Source organism: Cupressus sempervirens, chromosome 4 (genome assembly GCF_028749045.1).
Source record: "Cupressus sempervirens isolate cs-2001-9-10 chromosome 4, ASM2874904v1, whole genome shotgun sequence".
Lineage (NCBI taxonomy): Eukaryota > Viridiplantae > Streptophyta > Pinopsida > Cupressales > Cupressaceae > Cupressus > Cupressus sempervirens.
Window position 1 is genome coordinate 467655182 of NC_143121.1, and position 19007 is coordinate 467674188.

Consider the following 19007-nt stretch of genomic DNA (forward strand, 5'->3'; position numbering starts at 1 on the left):
TTGAATATATGAGTATACTTTAGGTATCCATCTGCATGTTAAGGTTTAGTTGATGCCCAATGGATAAGGGACTGGTCAGCTTGAAGGATACATGTTCTCTATTGTTGCATACTTGGATTATGCTAAGAGATCAAAACTTTAAATGAACGTCAATTTCTCTTTTTATGTTTTGAAGAACTAGAATTGTGGGTCATGGCTTGTTTGCTATTTCTTTCCTGGGTTGTGATTAGCTACTGCAATTAGGAAGTTTGTTAGCAAATTGTAGAAGAATATTGACCATTTTTGTTATAGGGGATAGTCTTCCATAGAAGAGTATCAAGTTAATAAGATAGATCCCTTAGGTTTGCCCACCTTGGCTTAGTAGAGCCTAAAGTGAAGTGAGTCTTGTTGACTCTGTTAATTGGTCCAGAACTAAGATTTAGCCTTGTTGAACATAGGATTTAGCTCATAGTTAGGCTTGTCCTTGGTCTTTGTTTCTTGGTATCAAGTTTAAATCTACATGATATGTTATTTACCAGAAAGAACTCCAACACTCTTCTTGAGGTATGTTAGCTCATTGGTTCATTGGAACTGTTGAGATGAAAAATATTAATTTTGTTAATGAGTTCTTAATATTCATCTTGTACATTACAACTCTGAAAGTAACATAATCAATAGAACTCCACATCAACACCTAGAGATAATAGAAAGGTTTTCATCTTTATTGTCCAAAACACATAATGAAATCCACCAAATAAGGGACCTAATAGTCAAATTCAACAAGTACAACTCATACCATGTTATACCATTCTCATATTTGTACTTATATATAGATGGTTTCTATAGTTAGATTCACTAAGAACAACTCATATAATTTATTAGTACAACTCATAGGGAGAATTATGAAACATATTTTTAATTTTATCCAACGAGGGAAATATTTAAAATATGGAAAATTTATAGTAGATGTCAAACTTACATTTGGTGCATCATAAAATTTATTGTTCATTTTCTAGCTTTTCTCTCTAATTTTAATGTGTATGGTGAAATGGTTATCAATTATATATCTAGAAAGTACAAACAATTGAATAAGGGTAAAAGAATAAGATATTCATATGAAGAAGGATCATGTCAAATAATAGAGGCATGAATAAGATAAAAGTAAGGAGGCAATCGCCAAATTGGTGTCTACCTTTCAAAGAGAAGGCAATGGAAAATATTATTGTCCCTATAAAAGGTGTAAGGGCTTAAACACTAGAAGACTCCTAATCAATACAACTAATATATATTGTAGGGACAATGGTCACATTAAAGAGGGGTTCAAATATCATCCATTGGTAAGTTGTTTGTTACATTTTTTTAACAATTAATATACATATGAAATCACTTAATCATGAGATCGTGATCATGGTTTATTTATATTTATCATGTTTATATAGGTCAATCTCCCTAAGAAAATGCATGATATGTTTGACCACATCCTAGGGAATATGGTTTTGGAAGTGGAGGAATATGGAGGTGTGAATATTGAAGCTGAAGACCATGATTCCATGGAAGTTGACAATCACGTGCTAGAAAATATACTTGAAGATGATGATACAAATACATTGATCTATGACACATTTGGTACTGATGCAACTAATGATCATCATCATCATCATGACTTTGATGTCACCCATGATATACCTCTACTTGAGATGGCAACTATGACACTTTACAAAGGCTCCCAAACAACTCTTCTCTTTGTTGTTTTTTTGTTGGTGAATTTGAAGGTTATGAATGGTTTATCCAACATAATGATGTCACATATGCTAAGGTTTTTTGTATGAGTGAGTTTGTGATTATTTTCAATAAAGGATGAAACATGTACCCTTAATATTGTTTATATTAATAACTTATACTTTTTGTTATAGATTGATAGGGGAGTTTCTATTACCACCATCAAATATTCTCCCTCCCTCATACCAATAATTATGTACCACTATGAAAGATATTAGAATGGAGCATCAAGAAATAGATACTTGTCCCAATGATCATATTATTTACCATAAGTAACATAAATTTGTAACAAAGTGCCCTAAATTTCATACAAGTAGATATCAACTATTGGAAGTTTATTGGGAAACTAAGATACTAAGAGGGGGGGAGGTGAATCAAGATCACTAAAAAATTTATCCTTCAAAACAACTTGACTTCATTCACCACTTAATCTATCTCATATCTAGATCATGCATAACATAACTTTAATCTTCAAATGATGAAATAAATCTAACTAGGTATCAAATCCATCAACATGGAAATGTAAGCACATAACACATAAGATTTTGGTTATCCAAAAATCCTCCAAAGTAAAGGTAAAACTGATGTGGGATGACACCCATAAATCTTCACTATTGTAGTAAGAATGTTCAATTGTTAGGGCTACAAATTTGATCACTTATGATGATCAATCCTATGATGAGTTTTCCCTATTAAGAGCTTTACAAGATTGTTAGGTATACCTTGATTAAAAGATTTTAAAATCACAAAGAAGTAAGCAATTTGTTAAGATATTTACATAGGCTTGTTAGGACCACTCTCTTAAGATATTTACCTTGATTCACTTTCCAAAATGATTTAGTACTTGATAGTTCAGTTTGCACTTACAATGTTGATTACAAATCTTATATTTCCAATCTCTGATCTGATCTCCTATCTAATATATCTTCTATTTTCTCTTCATTGATTCACTAGGTTGTTATACTTTGTTACTTCACAACTTCTCTTACATCCTCCAAAACCTATATCCTTTGCATAAGCACTCGTAGTACTTTGCATATAGTTCAATATTCCTTAGTTTTCCTCTTCCATTCTCAAGTCAAGAACGGACCCAATTAATTTAGGAACTAAACTAATTCATTGAATAAAATTCATAAGGGAGCTGCACCTTTTGATTCAAAGGAAATCTATCAACCTGACGATGGATTATCCAACTGCTAGTAGATGACCATCTCTTGCAAATTTGAGCATTCAAGAATTTATAGAAGAAGGACTATCTATTTACCAACATATTTTCAATGACTTTGCTATGGAATTTGAACTGTCACTAGACCAAAAAAATGTTTAACATCAGGAAAAATGGTGTTACATCATGAGAATGTGTTTTTCCTACTCCAACCTAATCTTGGATTCCACGATGACCAAGAAGATATCATTTCTTCCCTAAAAATGTTTATCTGGAGATATAGAAGAAACATTGAGTACTATAGGAATGCTAGTCAAGTGCTTGAACAAGAAGAAGATAGAGTTGAAGCATGAGAAAGAGAAATACAAAGGAGAGAACTTTGAAGAGCACTAAGAAGAGAAAAATGTGAAGCTCAACAACAAAATTAATTTGAAGTTCTGGATAAAAGAATATTTCTTAGGAGTGCCAAAGAGCAAGGTGGGAAAGATCCTATATTTGAAAGGCTTGTAGAACTTGGCTTTCTCATATTAGAAGTACCTATCAAACAAGTAATAGGAAGAGCATAACCATACCACCTTCACCTCCCAGGGAACAAAATTCATTATCTACCACTTTTCAAGTATTGACACGGATTAGTCACTCCTCCTATTATTAGTTTTCCACAATACCTTGTACAAATAGTCATAGCAGCTCCTTTGGCCACTACGACTAGTCCTTTACAACTTACATCATATCATCCACTTCCTTTAGGATCTAAGAAGATTTTTCAAAAAATTTAGGAGATGGGAAGATTTCTACAGATGAACATATCAAGGTTTTCTTTGTAGCAACTCTTATTCTAGGAGTTAGACACAAAGATGTGGTTGTCAGGTTATTTGTTGAGACACTGGTCAAAGCTATGGCCAATTGTTTCTATCATTTAGGTGACACCACAATTACAAGTTGGATGACAATGAGGAAAAAATTTGAAGTGAGATTAAAAATAGCCAAAGATGAATGCTCATTTTTATCACAACTAACTTCTATCAAGAAGTAGGTTTCTGTAAACATGAGAAATTTTGTCACTTGCTTTAATAAAATTTCTAATAGGATCCCTACAACTGATAAACCCACTACAAATAACTTAAAGGCATTCTCCATAAGTGCTATGCCACCTAATATTAATTACGATCTAAGGAGGGCTTGTCCTACTAATTTGGAAGATGCACATAAAAAAGGTTGTGGAGTTGGAAGATGAAATGACCTCAATAGGTAAGTGGAAACCTGAGATGCAAACTGAGGCAAGTACTAGTGGTACTACTTGCTCAGATGAAATGATACAATTTTTTTCTAATGAACCTATTTCCATAAAAAAGACAACTTCCTAGATTCAACAATCTATAGCAGCAAAATTTGCAAGAATAAATTGGGAGGAACAACGATGAAAGAAATGTCATTGGAAGAACTTGGTAGTTGTGTGGTCTACAATAGAGCCTTGTCATAGAAGCCCCCCCCACCCACCCAAAAAAAAAAGGAAAAAGGGAACATGTGTTTCTTCCACCTAACAATGGATCATGATGGTGAAAGTTTCCCTAAGATAGCTCATATATGTAGTTACTATCAACTAATGAGTTGGACACTATAATTCCCAGTGTTGAGATAGGTTCATTCTTGGATGATGACTCTAGAAATTTATTTATTTAGTATAAATTTGACTCAAAGAAACAAGGGGAATGTTATGCTACCATAGATGGGACCTCATATGCTATGCTAACTCAGTCAAAAAAATAAGACCCTAGTTCGTAATCCTCCTTCAAGGACTAATGATGTGCCTACTTCAGGTTCTAAAGATGTCACCCAAGGAGGGAAAATTCTTTAGTTGGGTAAGGAGAAAATATATTTTGATTTTGTCCAATTTTGTAAAGATTCCAAAATTCAAGTTTCTCATATAGATTACTTGAAATATAACCCTATTGAGTTAAAAAATTTCATAGATCGTGATAATGAAAATTTCAATCACAATGTTACTTCTATGGTAGAGGAAGAGTCCATGACATCCAACCTTTTTGAATAAGGAGAGTCTTTTGTTTTGGCCACCTTCCCAAGTCAAAAACTCGATCCATTCTATGTATCCCTGTATATAAATGGTTGTAAGCTAATTAATTGTATAATTGATTCAAGTGCTTTTGATAACATGATGCCTTCCCCTATAGCTAAAACCTTAGGCCTCACTCTTATGAAATCCCATGGTAGGTGTTACTCCATGGATGCTAAGCAAGTCCCATTTCTTGGATAGATCAAAGATGCTCAAGTAGCCCTAACCACCCACCTAGAGAAGAAATTGTTGTTAATTATTTTGGTCACTGACATTCTTGCCAGTTACAGATTGTTACTAAGTAGAAGCTTTTGTAGAGATCTAGATAGAGAAATAAAATTGGATTGGTCTCAAGCCTTAATACCTGTGGGTGGTAAGAAAGTTGAATTAGAACCAAAAGAGAAGGAAAAGTTTATAGTTTTGAAATATGATGACCCCAAGGCACAAATCCTATATCAAGAGTTAGAATTTGGCAACTACATGTTATTCACTGACAATAGTGTCGATAAACAAAAAGATGAAGAAGAGGAAAACCAAACCTCTACAAGAAAAAGAAACACCACAAATTTGGATGCTAGAATTTGATAGAAGTTGTTCTTCATCTAGCTTTGGTGTAGGAATCATATTAATACTATTGGAAGGTGAACCTGAACCAATGACCCTCAAACTAGAGTTCAGTAACAAAAAGAACACAACCGAATATGAATATTTACTATTGAGAATAATTGATGCAAAATAAAGGGGGTAAAGATTATAAGAGTTTGAGGTGATGTTGAGCTAATTGTATGCCAAGTAAAGGGTCAATACTCTATGAAGAACCATAGGTTTAAGAACTACTGAAAAAATAGTATGGGATGAGATTGAAGGACTAGATGCCTTCTCAAGTGAATCCATGCCAAGATTCATTAGCATTATTTGCATCTTTGTACTTTCTCATCTAGAATTTAAAGATAAAAGATATCAAGTGGAGATCATGTACAGATTTTCTGTTCCTGACAATGTAGAAGATTGGCAAGTGTTTAAAGATGATAAAATCTTCCAACTATTTTTGGAAAATGATAGGAACCTTCATGAAGATAATTTAGGCAATCACCTAGAAAACTATCCCAGGAATCAAAACAAAGATGAATCTAGTGTCATACAGTTACAAGGCAATACCATCCCTCCTTATTTTGTATCATCAAAAAAATTGTTTAATCACCATGATACCTATATTAACAAGAAGAGAACAAGAAGGGGTCCCACTACCAGTGAGCATGAGGAGATGAATATTGGATGTGAGCAAAATTTAGGATGATTAAGGTTGGGAAGTGTTGCATGCAAGAAGAGAAGGAAGAAGCTAAGAGACTCTTTATAGAGTACCATGATGTATTTGCCTAGAGTTATGAAGACTTGCAAAGTTTCATGGGTGGGGAACTCAAGCATCAAATCCCCTTGAAGCCTGATGTGACCCCATTCTAGAAGAAACAAAGGAATTACAATCCAAAGGTGGCTGATGCAATATTTCAAGAAATTGATAAGATGCTCAAAGTAAAGATCGTATATCCTATCAGCTATTCCACATTGGATAGCCAACATTATACCTATTAGGAAAAGAATGAAGAAATAAGGATATGTGTGGAATTCATAAACTTGAATAAAGTGGCATTAAAAGACAACAATGGTCTCCCCCACATGGATCATTTGTTACAAATAATAGCAAGAGCTGAGATGATGTCTATACTTGACTATTTTTAGGCTACAACCAATTTGAAGTGGAAAAAAAGGATCAACACAAGACTGCTTTCACCACTTAATGGGGCACACTCACATACTACAAAATTCCTTTCAAACTTATTAATGTTAGTGCTACTTTCCAACAAGGTATGAACCTATCTTTCGCTCGCATGAAAGATAAAATCATTGTTTTATATCTGGATGACCTGATAATGTTGTTGGGATTATTTTAGAAAAATTAAGAGGGTGGGGTGGGTGAATTAGTTATCCAAGGTCTAGATGTATAGATAAAACTTTTCATAACTTAGTGAACCTATTAAACATTCATACCCATGCATACATCCATTATGTAATAACTAAAACTTATATGTTACTATCAAATCAACTTGCACAAATGTAAAGCATGAAACACAACACATTCATCAGCACACTTGACACAAGGATTTATGTGAAAACCCAATTTGGGAAAAACCACTAGTAAAATGCTACTCCTTTTCACTTTTTTGAAGTGATGCCTTGTGAAAGGCCAACCCTGTTAAAGGTTATAATACACACTATTAAATGTGACTTGGTTAAGGGATTTCACTAACCCTATTAAAAGTGAGCCTTGTTAGAGGGCTTTAGGCCATTCACTTGGAATGCCACCTGGTTAAAGGATTTTCAAATGACTATTAGGTCAACCTTAATACAAAGGATTTACCCTAGACTAATACAATTGTTAGAGAGTAACAATAGAGCTTTGATCTGATACAACTTAAAACTTCTCTTGCAGATTATAAATCTCTGTTTAGTCCTCAATTCTACTTGGCCTTCATATTTTGTAGCTTTGACAGCTTGTTCACCCTTCAAGCATTCATCTTCTTAAGCCTTCTTGCTTAATATCCCATTATAGACTCTTCTCTTGGGTGACTTGATGAAGCAAAACCCTTAATTCCTTCTCCTCCTTAGGTTCTTGCACATGACACCAACAACCTTTGCTTCATGACCAGGCATTCCCATAAATAGGAAATTAGAATATTTTCCCGCTCATTATCCATCATCCAAATTAGGTTTTTTGGATGGATTAGGTAGGATACAATGTATCTACCCCATATCTTGTCTTCTCTAGAAACTTCTCCTATATTCTATTTGAATTCGCCTAAAATGGTTTACATCAAATTTTATACCACCAACTATCTTTCTCCTAGTTCACAAGTTTTAAGAAAACAAACTTGTTGGCTTAGATTCAACAAATCTTTGATCTTTAACATAATGCAGCAGCTCGACATTATCAATCTTCTGATGCTCAGCACATACTACATTGATTGACATTGACTATGAAATCACTTGGCAACAACTAAAGTTTACTAATGCTCAACATCGACAAAACCTTACTCGACATCAATTATTGTGCTCAACATCCACTAGATTTTGCTTTCACTCAGCTCCAACTGACTTTTTGCTCAACTTGCACTAACTTTTCTCAGTACCTACTATCTACTTAGTCAAGTTTCATAGACAAACTTTGTTTAACTTGTTCTTCTAAATTTTTTATAAGTGTAGCCAGCATTTTGTAACCTTAAGTAGATCATCAATACATCATTTCATTACTATATTAACTAATCCTTGTACTTCATTACATAATCATAACTCAACCTTTCCTCTAGGTGATATTGTCACCTCTTATTGATCAAATCTTCTTCATCAATCAACTAAGTGATAATACTTGAATCTTATAAGTAGTTGTCTTACCAAAAAATAGCAGGTTTGACATCAATGACAAAACAATGATTAAAATACATAGTCTTCTTCAACAATCTCCCTCTTAACAATCTCTCTTATCAATGATCTTTTTCAATCAAATTTCAACAATCTCCTTCTTTGGCATTTGGAAAACCAAACTGATCAACCAAGTCAATCAAATGATGAACATCGTGTTCAACCAAAAAATAATATGACTGAGTTAAAATAGTAAGGCAATACCGAAAGGAAAACTTGTATTGAAATTTCTTCCCCTATCAACAACTTCCAACTTCTGATTAGGTTACAAAACTCTTTCTTATAACTCCCTCTAATTTCTTGCTTATATCTCCCTCTTACTAGGTAGATTGAAATTTCTCCCTCTAATATTAGTCTTGTTCAGCTTCTTTCTCTCTTTCTAATTAGCAAATCTCTCCTTCTGATAATGATTGTTTTGATAACTCTTGATCAGTAAATCTCTCCTTCTAGTAATGATTGTTTTGGTAACCATTGATTAGTAAATCTCTCCCTCTTTGACAATAATGCCAAAGACATATACCAAAAAATTGTCATCTTAAAATATGTAGATTTAAGCTTTTGCAGTTTCTCTAGTTTCTCCCTCTGTCACCTTGCTTGTGACTAATTTGAAATTTCAGCTCTGTGATTACTTTAGGTAGCTCCTAAAGTAAGATCCTCTGCATCAATGTGTATTATATGAACATTAGCTTGTTTGATGCAGGGCACTCCTTCTATTTCTTAAATAGCCTTTGATAGGGGTATCACCCCTAGTTTACCTCTTAAATACTCATGAGCATCCTTAGGTAATGGTTTTGTGAAGATATCAACAATTTTCTCCTTTGAGTAAACATATTCCATCTTCACCTCTTTGTCTTGAACTAACTCTCTCAAGTAATGATACTTGATTGCAATGTGCTTTGTCTTTGTGTGCATCACTAGATTCTTTGATATATTGATAGCACTTGTATTATCACAATAAATTATCACTAGTTCTATGATTTCTTCCTTCATCCCTTTGAGTAGTTTTTTGATCCATATAATATTTGTCCAATTTACAATAGCAACAACATATTCAGCTTTAGTAGTAGATTATGAAGTACAACTCTATTTCTTGCTTGTCCATGTAACTAGTCTCTTGCCTAAGAAAAATGCTTCTCAACTAGTGCTCTGTCTATCATCAATGTTTCCAACCCAATCAACATTAGTGTAGGCTCTCGATTCAAACTTTTCATTCTTCTTGTAGTATAGACCAAACTCTTCTATTCCTTTTAGATATCTCATTATTCTCTTCACAACCATTAAGTGATTCTCCTTGGGATTAGTAGAGAATCTTGCAACTATCCCTATAGATAATACAATATTAGGTTTTCTATGTACTACATATTTCAATTTTCCAATCAAAGACCTATATAATGTTTGATTCACTTCAGCTGAATCATCATTCTTTGAAAACTTGTGTCCTATCACCATAGGTGTACTTACTAGTTTGGAATCCTCTAATCCAAAAGTTTTCAATATTTCTTTGACATACTTTGACTAAGTGATGTATATGACATACTTTGACTAAGTGATGTGGTATACTTGCAATCTCACAAAAAAATTGATTTCTCCAAACATAGACATTTCAAATTCTTGCTTCATCTGATTTGCAAAATCCTTACATAAAGTGTTTTGTCCTCCAAATATGATATCTTCAACAAATATTTCAAATAGCAAAATACCTTTTCCTTTGTCTGTCTTTATGTACAAATTGTTATTATCATCAGTGCTTTCAAATCCAATCTTCACAAGATAAGTATGAAGTCTCTCATACCATGCTCTTGGTGCTTGCTTCAATCCATATAGGGATTTGTGTAGTCTACATACCATGTTCTTATTGTTATCATCAAAAAATTCTTTTGGTTATTCTATGTAAACTTCCTCTTCTAGTATGCCATTCAAAAATGTATATTTAACATCCATCTGATAAAATTTGAAACCTTTGTATGCAACATAAGCAAGTAGAGTTCTTACTCCTTCCATTCTAGCAACAGGAGAAAATGTCTCCCCATAGTCAATTCCTTCTTCTTGTGCATATCCTTTGCAAATTAATCTTGCTTTATTTCTTGTGATTTCACCATTTTCATGTAGCTTGTTTCTAAATACCCACTTAGTGCTAATCACATTTTTGTCTTCTAGTCTAGGAACTAGACTCCATGTTTTGTTCTTCTCTATTTGTTCAATCTCTTATTCCATGGCTTTGTACCAGTCCACATCTTCTAATGCATCTTTTACTATTTTGGGCTCCTTCATACTTAGCAAACATAATTCACTTCTCAATCTATTTCTTGTCATTCGGGTCTAGCATTTTTATCTCCAATGATTTGATTAGTAAGGTGATGTTTTTTGACATATTTAGACAATCTTGGCTCAACTCTTGTTTCTACATTTTGTCTTTTAGCTTCAAAATCATTGTGTGCATCTCTATTAGGTATCTCAACATCTCTTTCATGTGTACTAATTTCAGAGTTAGAATGTGTATCTTGTTCATTCTGTAACTTGGCATCTGAATGGAACTTGGCATTTACAGGATGTGACTCAACAATTACTAATACTTTTTTTTGATTTGTAATTTTATTTTCAGCATCTCCTTCAGCAGGCATTCCTTCATAAAAGTATACAAACAATTTATATTCTTTTGATTCTTTCATAGGTTCAGACTCATGTACCTCTTTAAATTCATCAAAATTCACATTTTCACTTTCCCCAATTTTGTTACTATTAGTATTTAAACATGTATAATATTTACTTATTGTGAGTATCCAAGAAATATACCTTCTTCACTTTTTGTATCAAGTTTTCCATTCCTAACATCTTTATGAATGTAACACTTACTTCCAAATATCTTAAAGTATTTTACACTAGGTGGATATCCATACCATAGTTCGAAAAGTGTTGAATGAGTACCTTTCTTGATTTGCACATGATTCAAGGTATATACAATAGTACTTACAACTTATCTGTAGTATTTCAGAGCAACATTCTTCTCCATCATAAGTGTTTTTCCATACTCCATTATAGGCCTATTTCTCCTTTCAACAATCCCATTTTGTGGAGGGGTCCTAGGAGTAGATGTCTATCTTTTGATTCCTCAGTCATTATAGAATTCTCAAACTCATTTGATGTGAATTCTCTTCCTCTATCTAATCTCAAGCATTTTAGACTTTTCCCTATTTCTTTCTCAACTCCTACCAAGTACCACTTAAATATTTGAAAAGCATCAGATTTCTATTTCAAAAATGTAACTGTCATCATCCTAGAATAATCATCAACAAATAGCATTATGTACTTATCTTCTTTGTAGCTTTACACTTCAATTGGCCCACACAAGTTAGTATGAACAATTTCTGGTATTTCTTTAGTGGCATAAGTTTTACTCTTAAAGCTTGATTTAGTCATTTTGTACAGCAAACATTGTTTGCACACTACATTTTTAGGTTTCTTCAACTTGAGAAAACCTCTAACTTTCTTCACAGTACTGATACTAACCAAGTTATCAAAATTAACATGACATAATCTCTTGTGCCAAAGCCATACATCATCAAATTTTGCAACAAAACTAGTAGCATCCTCTATATCAAGATAGAATAGATTACTTCTAATTTGATCACCTTTTCCAATTAGTTTCTCATTTGTGTCATATACCTTGGAAGTTTTTTTTCCAAATTCAACCTTACACCCTAGATTATTCAATTGTGACACACTTAACAAATTATAATATAGTCCTTCAACATAGTAAGCACTGTCCCATGAAATCTTGTCTATGAGTTCAATAGAACCTTTTCCTTTTATCAAACATGGTGCATCATTACCAAATATTACACTATTTCAATCATAACAAGTTAAGGTAATGAACTTACTTATGTCTCCAACTATGTTATATGAGCATCCACTATCAATGATCCATCTATCATTTTTGTTTACACAAGTCACAAGTGTAGCTATGTCATCTTCATCAAATTTATTGTTCATTACAACATACACCACTTCATCATTATGTTCATCAAAATCATCCTATTTTCTTCTTCAACAATGTAGCATGACTTATTCCCTCTATCTTTGTAATCTTTGCTATCATTTTCTCTTCTATTTTTGTACTTGTTTCCATCTTTGTAGTTCTTCTTCTGTGTACATCTTGCAACAATATGACCAACCTCATTGCAATTGAAACAAATGATGGGTAAATTACCTTTGAACTTGTCTTTACCTCTGTGAAATATTCTTGCCAGTAGTGCTTCCAATTGTTCAACATCTTCCTTATTTGTATCACTGTCACTAGAAACATATTTTATATTTCTTTTCATCTTCTTCTGCTTCACCTTATCAGAGTCCTTCAATAACAACTTGGCTTTGAATGCATATTCAAGGCTCTTAGGTTTGTAATTGTCAAAGTTAGATAGCTCAAAAGTAGTGAGTCTACCTACTAATCCTTCAAGGGTTAGATCATTTCCTAAAATATAGCTCACCACTTGAATTGTAGAAAATCCAATAGCATAAATAGGCAATAATGTTCTAAGGAATTTACTTAACACAGCATCATCTATGTGACCAGTAGCTCCTCTTATTGCACTAACAACTTCTTTTGTCCTAACAATATATTGAGCAATATTTTCACCTTCTTCCATTCTCATATCATCAAACTTACCTTTGGGGCTCTCAGATTTGGCTCTTTGAACATTTTTGTCTTCTCTATAGATGGTGTGTAGGGTATCCCACATTTTCTTTGTAGTGTCACAACCTTTGATATCATCAAATTTGGCATAACTTAGGGTTGAGGCAATCTCCAACATCACCTAATTGTGTTATTTCTTCTTCTTTATATCTTTAGCAGTTAGGGCTCCAATTGGATCAACATGTTCAACTATAATGGTAGATTATGCATGATCTCCAAGTCCTCCAAGTTGTAACTTCATCAAACTTTTCCATACAAGAAATTTATCTCTATTGAGCTTGGGTACTTCTCTTTTAGACATCTCAATCTTTGTGCTTCTAGTACCGTGAAACTAGTCCTCTTAAGTAGATGGCTCTGATACCAATTGTTGGAATTCCTTTAGAATAACTGGGAGGAAGGGGGGTGAATTAGTTATCCAAGGTCCAGATGTATAGATAAAACTTTTCATAACTTAGTGAACCCATAAAATATTCATACCCATGCATGCATCCATTATGTAATAACTAAAACTTGTATGCTATTGTCAAATCAACTTGCACAAATGTAAAGCATGAAACACAACACATTCATTAGCACACTTGACACAAGGATTTATGTGGAAACCCAATTTGGGAAAAACCACTAGTAATATGCTACTCCTTTTCACTCTTCTAAAGTGATACCCTGTGAAAGGCCAACCCTATTAAAGGTTACAATACACACTGTTAAATGTGACCCGATTAAGGAATTTTAATCACCCTATTAAAAGCGAGCCTTGTTAGAGGACTTTAGGCCATTCACTTGGAATGCCACTTGGTTAAAGGATTTTCAAATGACTGTTAGGTCAATCTTAATCCAAAGGATTTATGCTAGACTAATACAATTGTTAGAGAGTAATAGTAGAGCTTTGATCTAATACAACTTACAACTTCTCTTGTAGATTACAAATCTATATTTAGTCCTCAATTTTGCTCACTTTGTAGCTCTAACAACTTGTTCACCCATCAAGCAATTATTTTCTTAAGGCTTCTTGCTTAAGATGTCATTGCAAACTCTTCTTTTGGGTCACTTAATGAAGCAAAACCCTTAATTTCTTCATCTCCTTAGGTTCTCACACATGACACCAACAACTTTTGCTTCATGACTAGACATTCCCATAAATAGGAAATTAGAATACTTTTTCGCTCATTATCCATCATCCAAATCAGGGTTCCTAGATGGATTAGGTAGGATACAATGTATCTACCCCATATCTTGTCTTCTTTAGAAAATTCTCCTAGATTCCATTTGAATTTTCCTAAAAATGGTTTACATTAAATTCTGTACCACTAGCTCATCAACCTTATCTTCCTCCTACTTCACAAGTTTCAAGAAAATAAACTTGTCAGCTCAAATTTAGCAAATCTTTGATCTTTAACATAATGTAGCATCTTGGCATTATTAATCTTCTAATGCTTGGCACATATTGTGTTGCTTCGCATTAGCTGTGAAATCACTCGGCATCAATTGTGAAATCACTAAGCATCAACTAAAGTTTACTAATACTCAGCATCAACTAAACTTTACTTGGCATCAAGTGTTTTGCTTGACATCCACTAGAGTTTGCTTTCACTTAGCTCCAACTAACTTTCTACTCAGCTTGCACTAACTTTTCTCGGCACCTACTGTATACTTGGTCAAGCTTGGCAAACAAACTTGTTCTTTTAAACTTTCTTTATGTGTAGCCAACATTTTGTAACCTTTAGTAGATCATCAATACATCATGTTATCACTATCTTAACTGATCCTTGTACTTCATTGCATAATCATAACTCAACCTTTCCTCTAGGTGCTATTGTTACCTCTTATTGATCAAATCCTCTTCATCAATCAACTAAGTGATAGTACTTGAATCTTATGAGCAATTATCTTACCAACAAATAGTAGGTTTGATATCAATGACAAAACAATGATTGAAACACATAGTCTTCTTCATAATATCCCTCTTAACAATCTCTCTTATCAATGATCTTTTTCAATTAGATTTCAACAAATGTTCTCAAAGGAAAGAAAATATCATATAGGGGACTTGGCGAAAGTGTTGCAAAGGTGTCGAGAACATGGGATTTCCTTGAATCCCAAGAAGTCAATCTTTTGTGTGACTAAAGGCAAACTACTTGGCCAAATAGTATCCGAGGAAGGCATAAGAATCAACCTAGAACGAGTCAAATCTATCCAAAGGTTGAGCCTACCTACAAATAAGACTTGAGTAAAATCATTATTTGGTCATGTAAATTTTCTTATAAGATTCATCCCGGATTTCTCCAAGATCACTAAATGCATTATGGACACGAAGAAAGGAAACTCAAATTTCAAATGGAGTGATCTTGAAAAGCAAGATTTTAGAGACATAAAGAACACAATAGTTAATGCCCATGTTCTATATCATCCAGATTACAAAAAGGATTTCACAATTTACTATTACTCTTTTGAACATACTTTATCATCTATCCTTATGTAGGAGAACAGAGAAGGAATATAGGCCCCCATTTCTTTTATGAGCATACCTCTAAAGAACCACGAGCTAAAATATTCTCAGAATGAGAAACATGCCTTTGCTATGGTAAAAGCATTTAAAAAAATCAGATTTTATGTTTTACATTCTCATTCTATAGTGTATGTGCCTAATGTTGTAGTAAAGAGTGTATTAACACAACAAGATGTGGGATGTAACAATAGAGGAACATGGGTAGTGAAGACATAGGAGTTTGACATAGAAATCAAACCTACAAAATTGATAAGAGACAATGCATTATGCAAGGCTATGGCAAAAAATGGGGTGAATAAAGAGCTTTAAGCAAAACAATTGGTTTTGGCGGTAAGTCTACAAGACCTATGGCTCAAAAATATTATATATTTCCTAACTTACAATGAATGCCCTAAAGGATTGACAATGAAATAGAGAGGAGATCTGAAACTAAAAGCTACCAAATATGTCATCTAGGAATATAGACTATACAAAAGATTAATAGATGGAACATTCCTCATATGCATGGATAAATAAAAATAAGAGAGATTGTTAAAGACATTCCATGATGAAGCTAGTGGTGGACACTTCTCTTCGGTTATCGCCTTCAAGATACTAAGACAATGTTATTACTCATTAAGAATGTTTAAAGACACCTACCATTGAATGTCAAAATGTGAGAAATGTAAAATTTTCATTGGAAGACCTCAATTGGCCTCATTGCCCCTTAGACTAGTGATAAATGAAGGCCCTTTTCAACAATGGAGTCTCAACTTTATTGGCTCTATAAATCATGCATTTAGTGCTGGTCATACTTACATAATTGCCATGATAGACTACTTCACAAAGTGGGTGGAGGCGAAAGAAACAAAGAAGACTACCTCTGAAATGGTATGTGAGTTCATTAAGGAAAATATTATAGTAATATTTGGTGCACCCACTAAAATAGTGGTGGATAATGCAACATATTTCTCTTTGATTGAAATTACTGAATTCTGTTTTAAGTACAATATAACAGTCAGCCACTCATCTGATTACTTTCCATAAGAGAATGGTCAAGCCGAGTCTAGTAACAAGAACTTAGTGAATATTGTGAGAAAACTTGTTTCAGATAATCAAAAAGCATGGCACAAAAAAATTCACAAGGCACTTTGGGTTGACAAGGTGACTCTCAGAAGGGCAATTGGCATTTCTCCCTTTGAATTGGTTTATAGATTTGAAGCATTTCTCCCCCTTCCTTTAGAATTGGCTACTAGTAAATTGAGAATCATGATAGAAGATGACATTTATAGAGATGGTTTAGAAAAGAAGATCATGTATCTAAGTAAACTCAAAGAGGGAAGAGAGGAGATTGTAGATTACATTACACAACATCAGATGCGGGTAAAGAGTTTGTTTGATTAAAGAACTAGACCTCAGAATTTTATGGTGGGAGATATTGTACCATTATGGGATAAACAAAGAGCACCTAAAGGTATGCATGGAAATTTGATACACTTTGGAAGGGATCATTCACTATTCATCAAGCTTTTGAAAGAAACTTATTCAAACTACCATACCCAAGTGGTGAGGTGCTCCCTTAACCTATAATGGTCAGGATTTGAAATTATATCATATTGCTAATTGAAAATAGGCAATCCCTATATTGTATGATAGTTACATTTAGTCCCTGTGTTTTATTCCTTAGTTTAGTTATTTTTTCCCCTATTTTTCCTATATTGGTTTCTTCTATTGCCTTCCTCTCCACCATCAAATTGCTCTGCGATTGCCTATTCTAATTTACAACTCCATAGCCCAATATATAAGGCATTGGCCTTTGTAAGCTCAAGGTGTGTTTATTTTCAATAAAGGAAGTGGGTAATTTGTTGTTGTTGTTGTGTGTGTGTGTGTGTGTGTGTTTTCCGTAATCATGTGAAACTAGAGATTCTAATTCCCTTCTTAGACATTTACATGTATAAGTCCTTAGTTAGAGCCAATTGTTGTCATATTATAGTTTCTTGCATCAAGCAATGTTCTCTAAGTTGCAAATATACCTAGCGACTCATGGAAATTGGTCAATCATGCATGACCTTAAGTTTTTCTTCTTATCACTATAGCTACAATGATGAAGGTTACTACTTCAATTTATCCTACGATGATGACAAGGAGGCTATCTATGATGTGAAAGAAATATCACCATAGGTCATAGTGATTAGGCTTATCACTAAGCGGAGGAGATTAAACTTTGTTACAATGATGAATGATGAGAAATGGACAATCAATGAAGTTATAGCCATAAGTCATAGGGATCAAGCTTATCACTAAGTGTAGGAGATGAAACTTTGTTACAATGATGAGTGATGAGAAATTGATGATTGATGAAGTTATCGGCATAGGTCATAATGATCAGGTTTATCACTAAGTGCAGGATATGAAACTTTGTTACAACAATGAGTGATGAGAAATGGATGATCGATTAAGTTATCACCATAGTTCATAGTGATAAGGCTTATCACTAAGCACGGGTGTTGAAGCTTTGTTACAACAATGAGAAATGAGAAATGGATGGTTGCCACAACCTTTCATGATCATTATCAAGTCAAATGAGAAAAACTTAGTTATATCAATGGACAATGAAGTTTTTTCACATAGGTCATAGTGATGTGGAGATTGAGCTTGTAGTACACAAGAGATAGGGTATCGCTATATCCTATAGTAATGGCCCTATTAGATGCCAGATTAAGTAGTAGGACATTGTGGTGATGAGTGATGAAAATGAGACATTTCTATATGTTATAGCGATAAACTAGCAAAACACTTTTTTTTTGGAGTTTTCAAGAAAGAACATGAAAACCCTTTGTGATCCTCGAAGATTCGCTACCACATTGTACAAGATCGATGTTCATCATTTGAGCTTACAGATGAACTGATATAAATTATAAAAGGGTGGCAAAGTTCAATGAACAACATATTGAGGTACCGAAGAACTATAGTAATGGATAGATACAGTTAAGAACATTGCTAGAGTCTCTCTTGATAGCTCATTAGATACACAAAGGTCTATATTAATGGACACAAAGATTTCAACCCAATCATTGATGCTTCCTTTTGTAACCGATAAATGGAGGAAACTCTGTAGTTAAGCGCGCTCAAGCTGGAGTAGTACTGGGATGGGTGACCTCCCGAGAAGTCCCGGTGCTTCACCCCTGTGAGCATCACCTAGATCCAATGAGTGCTAAGTGTTCCATTTATTCTCATGAGAGATGGATTCATGTTGAATCACTACTCATGAAACATGGGTCATCGAGTTTGACTCAAAATCACACAGTTAAATCCTGATATTCATATCACAATTTGACTAGCTGTGGAAATTATCTCCTAC